Raw genomic sequence first — 13,017 nt, 5'->3', positions numbered from 1 at the left:
GGCAAGATTCTATGGAAAACCAGGTGCATTGCTCTGGCAGGTTCAGGACTTTCAGAAAATCCTTCCATAAAGAGAGATTTCAATTAAAAGATCCTTTTTAAATTAGCAGGTAATGGAGTGCATGGAGGGGTGTCAACTTATTTTAATGTTTTCTTTCCCTGAACAGTGCCCCTTCACTGTGCCCCTTTGTAATAGAGCACACATAGTTGTCTTTCTACTATATCTATCCTGCAGTCTGCATGCAGGCAAACTGCCCATCAACTTCAGGGGAGTTAAGTGTTTTGTTTCCGGTTATTATGCTCAATGTCAGCACCATCAGGAGAGTTATTTAACTCTCGCTTTAAATGAATGCCAGACTGTGATGATTCAGACCTTTGAGGAGGATTCTACGCATGGATATTTGTATAGCTTCACATCAGTCTCTCCACTTGTCAGTCTAGTGACATCAACCTACTGTTTTACCCAGTAAGTGATAAATGGCTGCTTTTAGAGTATGGCGTTACATAGGCTTTCTGGATATGGCAAGCTAATTTTTAGTAACATTATTAGCTTTCAGAAATCCAGTGGAAATCTAATGGTACAGTCTGTTCATATCTGATATTCACCAAAATACAGCTATCCAAGCCTTGTGGTTTTAACTGGACTTTCAAGATTTTTTTTTTAAGATTATAGAACAAGAGGCACCTCAGAAACATTCACAAGTACAATAAATCAAAAAGCACCCCCATAACTTATAACACCAATAAACGACAAGGCAGCCTCCCCACTCCCAAAAAATCTAATCCTCTCCTTCCTCTATAAGTCACTTCTAACAACATTGACTTCTTCAGCAGCCTTGCTAAAAAGATGGGCCTTGCAGTGTGTCCTAAGTATTAACAGATTTGGACTCTTTCAGGCTATGGATGAGGAGAAGAGAGTAAAGGGAAGGGCCCTCATAGAGAATGCCCTGCCGTTAAGCCCCTCTCTTTTATATAGATGTGGGTCCATTTCAAATGCCTCTGTTGAGTGCAGCTGTGACAGTGTCCCACAGGAAAAAAATAACTCCATTGACAGGAGTGCTCAGGACCTGCCCCTCTTCCCCCCCGAGTAAAGATTTTTTAAACAATGTTTTGACATCTGTAATGGGTTTTCCACCCCTATGGGTCTCCATAGCCACTAGAGCCATACAGGGGAGCTGTAGAATAGATGCTATGATTTCAATGAACAAACAGAGTTGGAAGTTGAAATGTGTAGGAAGGGAGGGGTGATTTGTGCAAGTTCTCCTTCCTAAGGCAGTGATGCAGTTCCCTGACATAAATCCTTTCTCTTTTCTTTTTTTTTTAAGTTTTGTGGCTTCTATGGATGAGGACTTATTCCCTTCAATAAGTGTCTCTGGTACAGATCCTCTCTTGTTCATGACTGACTGCCAGTTGCGTGGGAGAAGGTTGCAGATGTGCTGCATAGGATCAGGTAGTTTTATTCCATCAGTTAGGGTTGACAGCATAACATACAAGTAGTGAAATTTCCTACACTTCAATGGGAATCCTGTATTCCCCACTATGGTGTGGGAGCCATAGGCAGGTAAGACCACAGCATCTAATTATATAACAGGAGCCAAAAGGGCAAGGGCTCATAATGGGCCAAATCTTGAAGTCTTTATTCAATGCCTTTTAAGGCGAAACTCCCACCACAAGTCATTGGGAGTTTGACTGATCTAGGATTTGAGGAAAACATCAGTTTGGGCCCAGTGTCATCCAGGTTGTTTCCTGCAAGGAAGAGAGAGAGAGAGAGAGAGTGTGTGTGTGTGTATAGATGTCATCAGTAAAACTGATTTATAAAAACAATGTCTAACCTGAAGTCTAACAATGTCTAACCTGAAGTGCATATCCCTTCGATGACAATGCAGACAGCTGGGTTTCAGCCAGTTTGGATATAAAAAAGCATGTAATAAGCTTTATTAATATAAGCATCTATTACAGTCAACAAACAACATACCTCAGTCTAGCATGATACATTGTATCTTAGTTAATTGTATAATTTGTTAGTCTCTAAGGTGCCACAAGTACTCCTGTTCTTTTTGCGAATACAGACTAACACGGCTGCTACTCTGAAATCGTGCATTACTGTTATTTATTAGAGCTGGTTGAAAATTTTCATTTGAAATCATTTTACAATGTAAAGAGCTTTTTTTCCAAACGAAAGAGAAATGAGCACAGTCAGCATTCTAAATGAAAATGATCTGTGAACATTTTCATTTTTTTCAAAATGTTCACGTTTCTTGACAAAAATCTGAATTTTTTCAATCTCCTCCCCCCCCCAATCTTTCCTTTTTATCTTCTTTCTCCCTTTATTACCATCAAAATGAAAAAACAAGAAAAAATGGCAGGATGTGTAGGGAAGAAAGGGAGAAAAAAACTGAACTATTTTTGGTTTTTCACTTTAAATTCCCCCCCCACACACACACACACGCACCCTGATTTTCCCTTGAAAACAATCTCCACTGTTGACCACATCTTTTATTTATTTATAGTGTGCTTTGGACATATAAGGAGGGTTACCTGTCCCAAAGACTTTACAGTTAAATAATCAAAGTGGTGAGAGGATGTGATGTGCACGCACACTCTTTTTTATTTTATTGCCTCTAGCTCACTGCTCTTGAGAGCTATCGAAATGCCTAAGAGAGATAAGGAGTCTCCTGGGCCTGTGAAAACATGCTGCTGTGCCTTGCTGCCACTCTGCCTCCAATCCTTCCTCTCAGACATCCGGCTGAGGTAGGTGAGGGGTTTCTGCCTTCAGCCCCATAATCCCATAGATTTGCAATTATGTGGTAACTGTGGTCTAGTAGTGAACTGAGCATGGAATGGACAGCTATTTCTTCCGTGAGGCATTACAACTACATCTGTGGGCCCCTTCCATTTCCCCAGGCTTCTGCTTTTATTATGAAACCACCCAAGCTCTTTGGAGTAAAACATTTGAGTAAAACAAAACTTTCTGACAGGGACTCTAATGAGGAAGGATGAACATTTTCAGTGACACAACTTGAATTTTTGATTTGTTCGTTTCCTTGATTTTTACACACCTTGTATGGTATTAGTGAACCTTGAATACAAGTCGGCAGGGCTTTTTTCCCCTTGATCTGTGCCAAGTCATTCTCATTCCTTGTTTCTTTGCTGTTTTTTAAAGAAATATTGTGTTTTGTTTTGTTCAGGGGCCTTTTAACAGTGTCCTGTTATTCTATCATTAGATCTTGAAAAAAACCACTATGATGAGCAGGAAAAAAGTTTGATGGGCTCTATCTATTTCTTAGTTTGTCCTAAATCATGTAATACTGTTTCTTGTAGTCAGAAATAGACTCAAGGGACAAAATTTGGATTTGGGAGATAGGCTTTGAATAGGAGGGATTTGGATCCAAAATTTGGATTTGGTCCATTGTAGAAATAAGCTGAAGCCACAGAATTTGTATCTGGATTCAGAACTCCCTGGGGTAACTGGAACTCTGGTTTGGAATTGGAACCACTATACAGAAATGCAAAAGTGTGCAGCAAACATAATGCAGTGCATGTTTTCTGCAGGTTTGGATTGCTGTAATACAAACTCCTGGTAATACTCCTCCATAATACTACTGGTTAAGATACATGGATGTTTATTCTGAAGATGAAGCTTTAACTCATAATGCCATATATACATTAAGAGGGAGAAATCTGAGAAGGCAATTGAACTGTGGCCGCATATGGTCTTGTACAGTCACTGGCCTCTTTAGAACTTACCTTTCAGCTAGGTTCTGTGTAAGATAAGAAATAGGGATGTCACATTTCCTCTAATCCTGCTTCTGGCAGGTGTGCGCGAGACACTGACTGCTAAATACTTTGTAATTAGTGTGCCTTGGAGCAGTCACTGTCATCTTACATCTGTAACTGGAGTGAGGGCACTGTTAGCATGATTGTGTTTTTTTCTCCAGCGTCCCAAAGCCCATAGACCTATACAAGGCTGCCTGAAGGATCAGTGTTTGATGCATGCACCATAGGCAGACCTCAGAAATGGATCTAATTATACTAGTATTTGACTGCACTGTTGTAGCAAGATGTATTATTCATAGCCAAAAACAAATTGCTATTCAAGGATAGAAAAATCTTACATATATTGCCAGTCTTAAAGTTCAGTGTCTACTTGCAGATTAAGCCTTTCAAGACTATCAATAGTTTAGATTTTTAGATTGAAATAGTTTAGATTTTTAAAATTATTACTATACTACACGAGCCATCTTAATACCTCTCTGTGTGCAATATAATATATGTCATTTTTCCAAGGGGGAGAGAAATAAAGGTAAGAGATCTTATGATCTCAAGTTAAATAAGTTATCTGAAACCTGCATTACGTAAAACCTTTGAATTCTTTACCAGATTAGGGTTTTGTGGTTCATGTTTTTCTCCTACTGCAAAACCTTAATTTTTAATCAGCGTCTGGCTGCTACTGAGAACTAATAGTAATTCCTGTTGAATGACTGGTATGTTTTGCTTTAATTTTCAGTACATATTTAAAAAGCACCAATCCTAGCTTCTAGCCACCTTTGCCATACATCACAAATACAATCGCATAAAGGAAATTAAACCAGTAGCTATTTCTCACCCCAAACCTAGAGAGCAAGGTAGAACACAGTCAATACCCCCTTGCCACAAATCTGAGCCCTTATGTGCCTGCTTCCCAAAAAGCCTCGGTAAAGGAATGGACTTTGCAGTGTGCCCTGAAATCTACCATGTCCAGCTTTTTCACGCCAACGAGGGAAGTAGGGTTCAAAGCTGAGGATCCCACTCTCTACTGCCAACTTCTATAAACTGAGGAGAATTTGTCTTGGAAACTTTCCTTCACAGTATAATAGGGAGAGACAGGCAGTGTCTCAAATAGGTCCTAAACCATTTAGACCTTCAGCTTTAATTTCCAATACTTTAATTTCTACCCAGGGCTGCAGACAGCCCTGAAAATTTGCTGTCCTGTGACCTGGCAAGATTCACAGTTTAATGTCAGTTGCCCACATTCTTCTTCTTTTCATAGCTTCATAGATCTTAAGGTCAGAAGGGACCTGTATGATCATCTAGTCTGATTTCCAGCATAACACAGGCCATAGAATTTCCCTCAGTAATTCCTGCATTAAGCCCATAACTTCTAGTTAAGATCAAGCATGTCTTTTAGAAAGATATATAGTCTTGATTTAAAGACTTCAGGTGATCCCTGGGCAAATTGTTTCAATGGGTAATAACCCTCACCGGTGAAAATTTGCATCTTATTTCTAATTATTTTCACCTTATTTCTGAATGTGTCTTGCTTCAACTCCCAGCAATTGGATCATGTTCTGCCTTTGTCTGCTTGATTGAGAGTGCCCTCCACTATCAGAAGTCTTTTTCCCATTTAGGCACTTATAGACCATGATCAAGTCACCTCTTAAGCGTTTTTTTGTTAAGGTAAACAGACAGAGCTGAGAGCGTCTTTATTCTCTCACTTTAAAGCATGTTTTCCAGACCTTAATTCACTCTTGTAGCTCTTTCCTCAACCCTTTCCAATTTGTCAACTTTTTAAATGATGGACAGCAGAATTGGACACAGTATTGCAGTAATTGGGTCATTAATGCCATTTACAGTGGTAATAACACCTTTCTGCTTGATATTCTCCTGTTTATACATCCAAGGACTGCACTAGCTGTTTTAGTCACTGTACTGCAAGCTCATGTTCAATTGGTCATCAACCACAACTCCTAATTCCCTTTCAGGGTCACTACTTTCCAAAATACAGTCTTCCATCTGTAAGTGTGACCTACATTCTTTGTTCCTAGATGTGTTACTTTGCATGTAGTTACAGCAAAATGCATGTATTTCAAGTGAGCCAAATTTACCAAGTGATCCAGATTGCCCTGTAAAGCTGATATGTCCTTATCATTATTTACCTCTCTACCAATTTTGTGTCATCTGTAAACTTTGTCAGTAATGGTTTTATATTTTCTTCCAGATAACTGATAAAAATCTGAATAGCATTGGGCTGAGTATAGATTCCAGCAGGAGCCTTTTAAAAATACTTCCATTGAAGAATGATTCACCATTCGTTATTTTTTTCAGATCTTTTAGCCCGTTTTTAGTCTATTTAATGTGGGCTACATTGATTTTGTATAGTGTTATTCTTTTCTGTCAGATTCTCATGAGGACTAAGTCAGGTGCCTTATAGAAGTACAAGTTTATTATGTCAACACAGTTACTTTTATAAACTAAATTTGGAGTCTCATCAAAAAATTATATCAAGTTTGTTTGACGATACTTATTTTCTATAAAACCATGTTGAGTTGTATTAGTTATTGTACCATCCTTTACATCTTTACTGATTGCATCCTGCATCAGCTTTTCTGTGATATTTTTCTGGGATTGATGTCAGACTAACAAGCCTATAGGTACCCAGGTCATCCTTTTTACCCTTTTAAATACTAGGACAGCATATGCTTGTTTCCAGTCCTCTGGAACTTCCTAAGCTGTTAAACATCAAGATCAATGTTTCAGAGTGCTCCTGGGTCAATTCTTTTTAAACTCTTGGAAGCAAATTGTCGGCTCAAGAAAATTTGAAAAATGTTTGAGTTTAGTAGCTGCATTTTAACATCCTACCTATTTACTGATGCAATAGAAAGTATTTCATTATCACTGTAAGAAGTGGATACATCAACCAACTTCTTTACAAATACAGATCAGAAGCCACTTCAGATTTAAGGTGTACCTGCTTCATATAGAACACACTGCAATAATTCAGTTTTGCTGGGGGAAAGGCCAGGAGTATGATAGCAACATCCTTGCCCCTAAAGAAATGGTCAAAATCTCTTGGTCAGATACAGGTGAAAAATTTTGCAGTATATTTACAAACATGAACATTGATTATTGGAAAAAATATAAAGTATAATCTAAGTTGTAAAATTATTTCTACTTTTAAAAATTGTTCAGTCAATTCAAAATATAAAGTAAATTAATGTTCCCATAAGTAGAGAAAGTCTACAAAAGATACTGATCAGATGATCCATAAGGAAATAAATCCAAATAGTACACATTTGCCTTTTGTAGTAAAACTGTATGATTCTCAATGTTATGATAAGTACGCTGTTAGCAATCCTTTTTTAGGGCTATATCCTGCAATGTGCTTAGGGCCTCCTGAGAAGATCTGAATGCCTTCAAAGTTCAGAGCTGAAGGAACTCTTCATCTCTCAGGAAGTACTCAGACACCTTTACCTGCCTCTTAGATGTTTCAGAACTCAGATCAATAGTCCCTCAAACTTGACATGGGAACTGGCTTCACTGCCTGGGAATTACAAGAAAGTTTTGCATTAAAAAGTCATTATTTATGTAAATGTGTATTCTGAGAAAATGTTGACCTGCAAATTGACTATGTCCTTAAACAAAATTGCAATGGGTTCAAGATACTTATTTTGAAGTTCCAAAACACAGCCTAGCAAACACAATTGTTGAGAATGCAGTTCAAAAAATCTACACATCCAATAAGTAGTATCCTACAAATTATATTTGATGATTGATCATGGCAAGTAGAGTATATGATCAAAAGAGACAGTATGGCAAGCCAAGGCAACTTCTACTGTGCTGTTGCTAAAGGATATTTGCTTGAGGGTGAGAGGGAATCACCCATCTACTTCATTCTGGGACTAGTTTGGTATTCAAAGGTGTGACTCTGCATGACCATTTGTATTATTCATTATGGCAGCTGTTGGATGATTTACATGCAACCAATGCAGAGAGCAGGGCCAGGTGCACCGTCTCATGGAGTGCTGGGAGAGAGCATGTGCCTCAAGCAGGCCCAATCTCTCCAGAGTTTCCCAGACACATGGAAAATGTCCATTCGGTACCATCCAATAGGAAGCATTGCAGAAGGAAAGGTGGGAACCAGCCCTGCCTCCTCCATGTTTCCTTTCAGGTGATTTGTTTGACAGGAGAAAGGGGAGAGAGCAGGGACTGCTATGAAGATTGGCCCATAGGTGAGCCATGCAAATGAGTGAGAGTCTTCTCTCTCCCCATTCAAGGGCCAATGAAAATCCGGTCTCCTGTGCATAGTGCTGGGTGCCTAATTTAGGTTGGGTGAGGTTGGTCTTTGGAGAGAATATAAAATCTCAAACTGGTGACCATCTGAATTCTGATTTATCTTTATCTGTTGTCATCTATTCTTCATAAGAGTGTCTGTCTAGGTCTGTTTAGATTTTAGTTTTAACTGTATTCTCATATAGATCAGTAATATAAATGTTAATATTGGATCAATGTGTGCAAGTCTTATCCATTGTGGTGAGAATTTATTCTGAGAGCACTGTTAGAGGGGAAAGGGTGCTCCCATGACAAGAGGACTAGCCTGGGATTTAGAAGACCTAAGTTCAATTCCTTGCTCTGCTACAAACTCTCTATGTGACCCTGGAAAAGTCTCTTTGTGCCTCAGTTCCCCATCTGTAAAATTGGGATAACAGCACCTCCCTACTTCACAGAGGTGTTATAAGAATAAATACATTAAAGATGTCAAAATGCTTTGATGCTATGTTAATGCAGCCTCTCTAAACCCTAAGACACAGTGTTTCCACTGGCTTCAATGAGACTATCTGTGTAAGTGCTTACCAATGTGAGTAAGGGATGCACAATGGTGGGCATCATTAGCAGAAGTAGAGTGAATGCTAGATTCTGGACTTGCTTGCACCCTGTACAACCCAGGCTAACCCTATGTATTCATTAAGTTACTGTGAAATTTGACCTCCTCTGTTGAGCCCAAGATATGACCTGCTCCTATAAAAAAGCAGTTATTTAAAGTGGTACCATTTAAAGCCAATGGGAGTTGCAGGTGCTCAGTAGCATCTCACAAGATGAGACCCATTGTTCTCCAGGGGAGATGCTTTGGAATGAGCGTAGTTTATGGTCCTAACTTTGTAGACTTGGCCCATGGATCATAATTAAGTAGGTAATGCATCCCTCTTCACAAAACAAATTTGACTCCACTCATATAAAGGGTGTCTAGCTGATCAAACATGGCCAATATAGATGGAGTTAATGAAGGAGCTTGGCATAACTGAAGGCTTTGAGATGATTGTGCATATTCTGAAAAATGTCAAAAGCATAAACTTTTTAATGCAATGATCAATTTTAATTTCACCACAGTGAAGTTTGTTATCCCTGGAATTTCCCCAATGAAAGGGCATCAGATTGGATTTTGTCCCCTGGATCTTGGTGCAGGAGAGATGGAGATCTCATCCTGCATAAAAGGGCATGCCATACTGTTCCCCCTGCCCCACACACACCTTATTTTGACCCCATAGAGAGCTCTCAGTCGGGTTGGGGATCCAGGACTGAGGAGGGTGTGAATTGGAGACAGAAGGAAGACCACAGGTGGGGCGTGCATATCATTGCCTTCCCCTTGCTGCCCTGTGTGGAATCCGTGAAAGTTAATATGAATTTGAAAATATTTACTGCTAGAAAAGTTTCCATGAGCTAAACCCTGCCAACACTGACTTCAGTGGGAGTTTTGCCAGATTACAATCTGCAGGATTTGGCCTTCTAACACATCCCAACGCAATAAACAAAATCCTTAGGTAAAATAAAATATTAGTAGCAAATAGTTGTGAAGCTGCGGCTGCTTCTCCATTTTGTGGACATCTTTCTTTTTTTAAACAGGCAAAATGTCTGATCTTATAATCAAATTTTGCAATTTAGTTGGCAAAGATTTCCTATAACAAGTGAAATATATAACTCCTTAAAGCAAAATATCCTACATTTTATTAAATGGTTTATTGATAACATCACTATTCACCCTTCTTGACTGACAATGTGATAGTCCTCTCCCCAGATAACATTTGCGTCTAAGAGATGAAGGATAACACAATATTTGGCTAAGTTCATATTTTTTTCCTTTCATTTCTTCCCTCTCTTGTTTCTTACTATTCCTTTCTTCTTTGCTTGCTTGTAGCTCCTGCTTTTAAACTGTCTTTAATTCCTTACACTTCATGCTCATGGGAGTCCCTGCACTTTGAGAATACTTGACATTCAGGAAAATACACTTTATATGTTAAAAATCAATGGTGACACAATATTTACAGCCCAAAGGCCAAACATTTGGCGTTTCTTTATAGAAAGTAAGTGCTTGGAGACCAGCTTTGTGCTGCTCAGCTGTAGACATCAAAGAATAATAATACCGCAGTTTGAAACTCAATGACTTGAGTGGGCTCCAACATGGTTAAAGAAGGGACTGAGCTGTTTTTTGTGGATCCCATCAATAGAGAGATGGAGATAAGCATCATGATTTTTGCAAAACTACCAAGCAGCCCTTTTTTTTGTATAAGATCATCTCTTTTGTATTCAAACATGTATATAGTGTCTAAAGTGCTGGAATATCTTACTCTTCTCATTAAAAACCTGAATTATCTTTAAAAACAGATTTTTTGTTCAAATTACAATGAATTCTTTGCAATAGGAAGGATTTAATGGGATAGCACTATATCTATGATACTTCAAGAAGACTGATTTTTAATTGGCATCTGAAATAAAACATGCTTTACACATTAAGCCCCTCTAGTCCAAGGAATGGTTTCCCATTTTAACTATATATATATATATATGCGTGTGTGTGTGTGAGCCCGAGAGAGAGATTTCTATTACATTCTAGGCAAGAACTCTTTAATAGGCTTAATTTGGGAGGGTGAGAGAAAAACACTGCAAGTCGTTTATTACATCACTACAAACGGCATTATATACCTTGGGAATGCAGTGTCATTTAGTTTGTATGTTTGACCCCTACTTGTTATTAGGTGCACTTTACTAAATCAGCAGAAAAAAGATAGGTCGGTAATGACTATTACCAAGCTAATAATAATTATAAGGGCAAAACATTGTTATTGATGTTTCAGACATCATTTCGTATGTGCTGTTCTTTAGACACTGATTTGTGATTTGCGTTATTAGGAATGAACTTTCTTTGACCCATCATTTATCATAAGTTAGACTGCTTAGCCTATTAGTTATGTAACAGAGCTTTTTAAATAGTGAAATGGATGTACATAAGCCATCAGCATCCAATGGTTTTGAATGGGACTTTCATTTCACTTAATTTTTAAAGGAAACTAAAAAGAGGGGAGCTCATGTAAGAAGTGAATATACAGACCACATTAGAAAAAGATACTAATGGATTCTAGGGGAGTGGCAACACATGATATAGTTAAGGATGAATGATGGTTTCCATTATTATCCTTTACCTTTTTTCAGTTGCTCATAACCGTTTGAGACTTTCACTTTTCAGTATAAGCAGCAAAGAGTCCTGTGGCACCTTATAGACTAACAGACGTTTTGGAGCATGAGCTTTCATGGGTGAATACCCACTTCGTCGGATGCATGTATTCACCCACGAAAGCTCATGCTCCAATACGTCTGTTAGTCTATAAGGTGCCACAGGACTCTTTGCTGCTTTTACAGATCCAGACTAACACGGCTACCCCTCTGATACTTGACTTTTCAGTATAACATTTTCCAGGTTTTGTCATTGCCCAAATATGAATAGGGGGTTTTTGAAACTTTGGGGGGGTGGGATAAAGATTTTTCAATTTTTGAGTTCAAGAGTGAAAAATATATACTTTTACGATGACAAAGAAAATAGATGAACATTTTTATTTGAACATTGCTACAGCCAAAGCAGCTTGGGGTAAGACAGCTAGAATTTGGACCAACTTCAAGCTTTTGAATATTTTGGTGAATATGGTTTCTGTTTGACCGTGTTCTGACACTTTGAAACTTGCATGATGTGCAAGTAAAGTAAACGTTACATGTTTATTGTAAACTCATACGGTAAGTCTGCACACTAAGCCTGGGACTGTGGGGCCAGCTGTCCATGTCACTTGAGAAACCACACTGCATTGGAAACCTGGGTTTATGATTGCTGGTCCTGGGTTTCACAGCCATGCGAGTGCATCCATACTGCACTATCCAGACCTTCTGACTTGGGTCTGTGGCTTGAGCTGTGGCCACACTCCATAATGACATAATGACAGGGCTTGGACCCCAGTCACAGCAGGACTCAGGACTCAGGCACTGACCCATCCCCCTAGCAGGGTCCTATGACCCAGGTTCTGAGTGCTTGCTGACCTAAGTCAGACTGATTTGTGTGTGGACTAATATGGTCTCAGGCTCAAACCTGAGTGAAAACTTGGGTTTAGTGTTCAGTGTAGACATACCCATAAAGGCCCCAATCCCTGTAAAGCACTTAATCACATGTTTAACTTTGAGCATGTGAGTAATCTCATTCACTTCAGTGGGACTACTTATGTATTTAATGTTAAGTACTCTGCTGGATTAGTGCCAAATTGAACAGCTAAAGATGGCTTTGCTATTCATGCCTGCCTGATTACTTAAACCAAAAAGCCCAATTGTGTACAGAAAGGGTTAGGCAGGGCTGCTTCACACATACTATGGTGAGTTGTTCCACTGGCTTCAGTGGGACTATTCCTGTGAATAGCCATGCACCAGTGGGAGTAAGGGTTCTGCCGTATGGACTTTTGTAGTAATCTTGAAGGAAAGAACCCCATCCTGATTCACCTAAATTGTACAGCAGATGGAGACCTCCCATAGTTAGTGGGACATCTAACCATATAGATCCAGGTTATGAAATTTACACACACCATTGCCAATCTATTACTAGACAGTAGAGCGCTGAAGTTCAGAAGAAGGAAGTTCCTTATTCCACCTTCCCCTCCCCACCGCTCATCTTTTTTCTTTTAAAATATCTAGAGAGAATATGCTATAAATGTCCATGTTGCAGAGTTAAGCATTCAAAATCAGGAAATGCCCCAGCTAATGCTGCATGTTCAACCTTAACTCTGCCCCCAGCACCCATGGTACCTATGGGATGGTAGTTTGAAGGCCAGACACTGAGGTATAGAATAGCTTTAGATACAAGAGGACTTTGGCTTCTGTATGCAGCATGGGAGTGTTTGCTAAATGGAACGTGCTTTGGCATGGCAAAGAGTAGCAACTGTTTCTGTTCCCAGGC

Source organism: Mauremys mutica, chromosome 1 (assembly GCF_020497125.1).
Source record: "Mauremys mutica isolate MM-2020 ecotype Southern chromosome 1, ASM2049712v1, whole genome shotgun sequence".
Classification (NCBI taxonomy): Eukaryota; Metazoa; Chordata; order Testudines; family Geoemydidae; genus Mauremys; species Mauremys mutica.
This window is presented reverse-complemented; position numbering follows the sequence as displayed.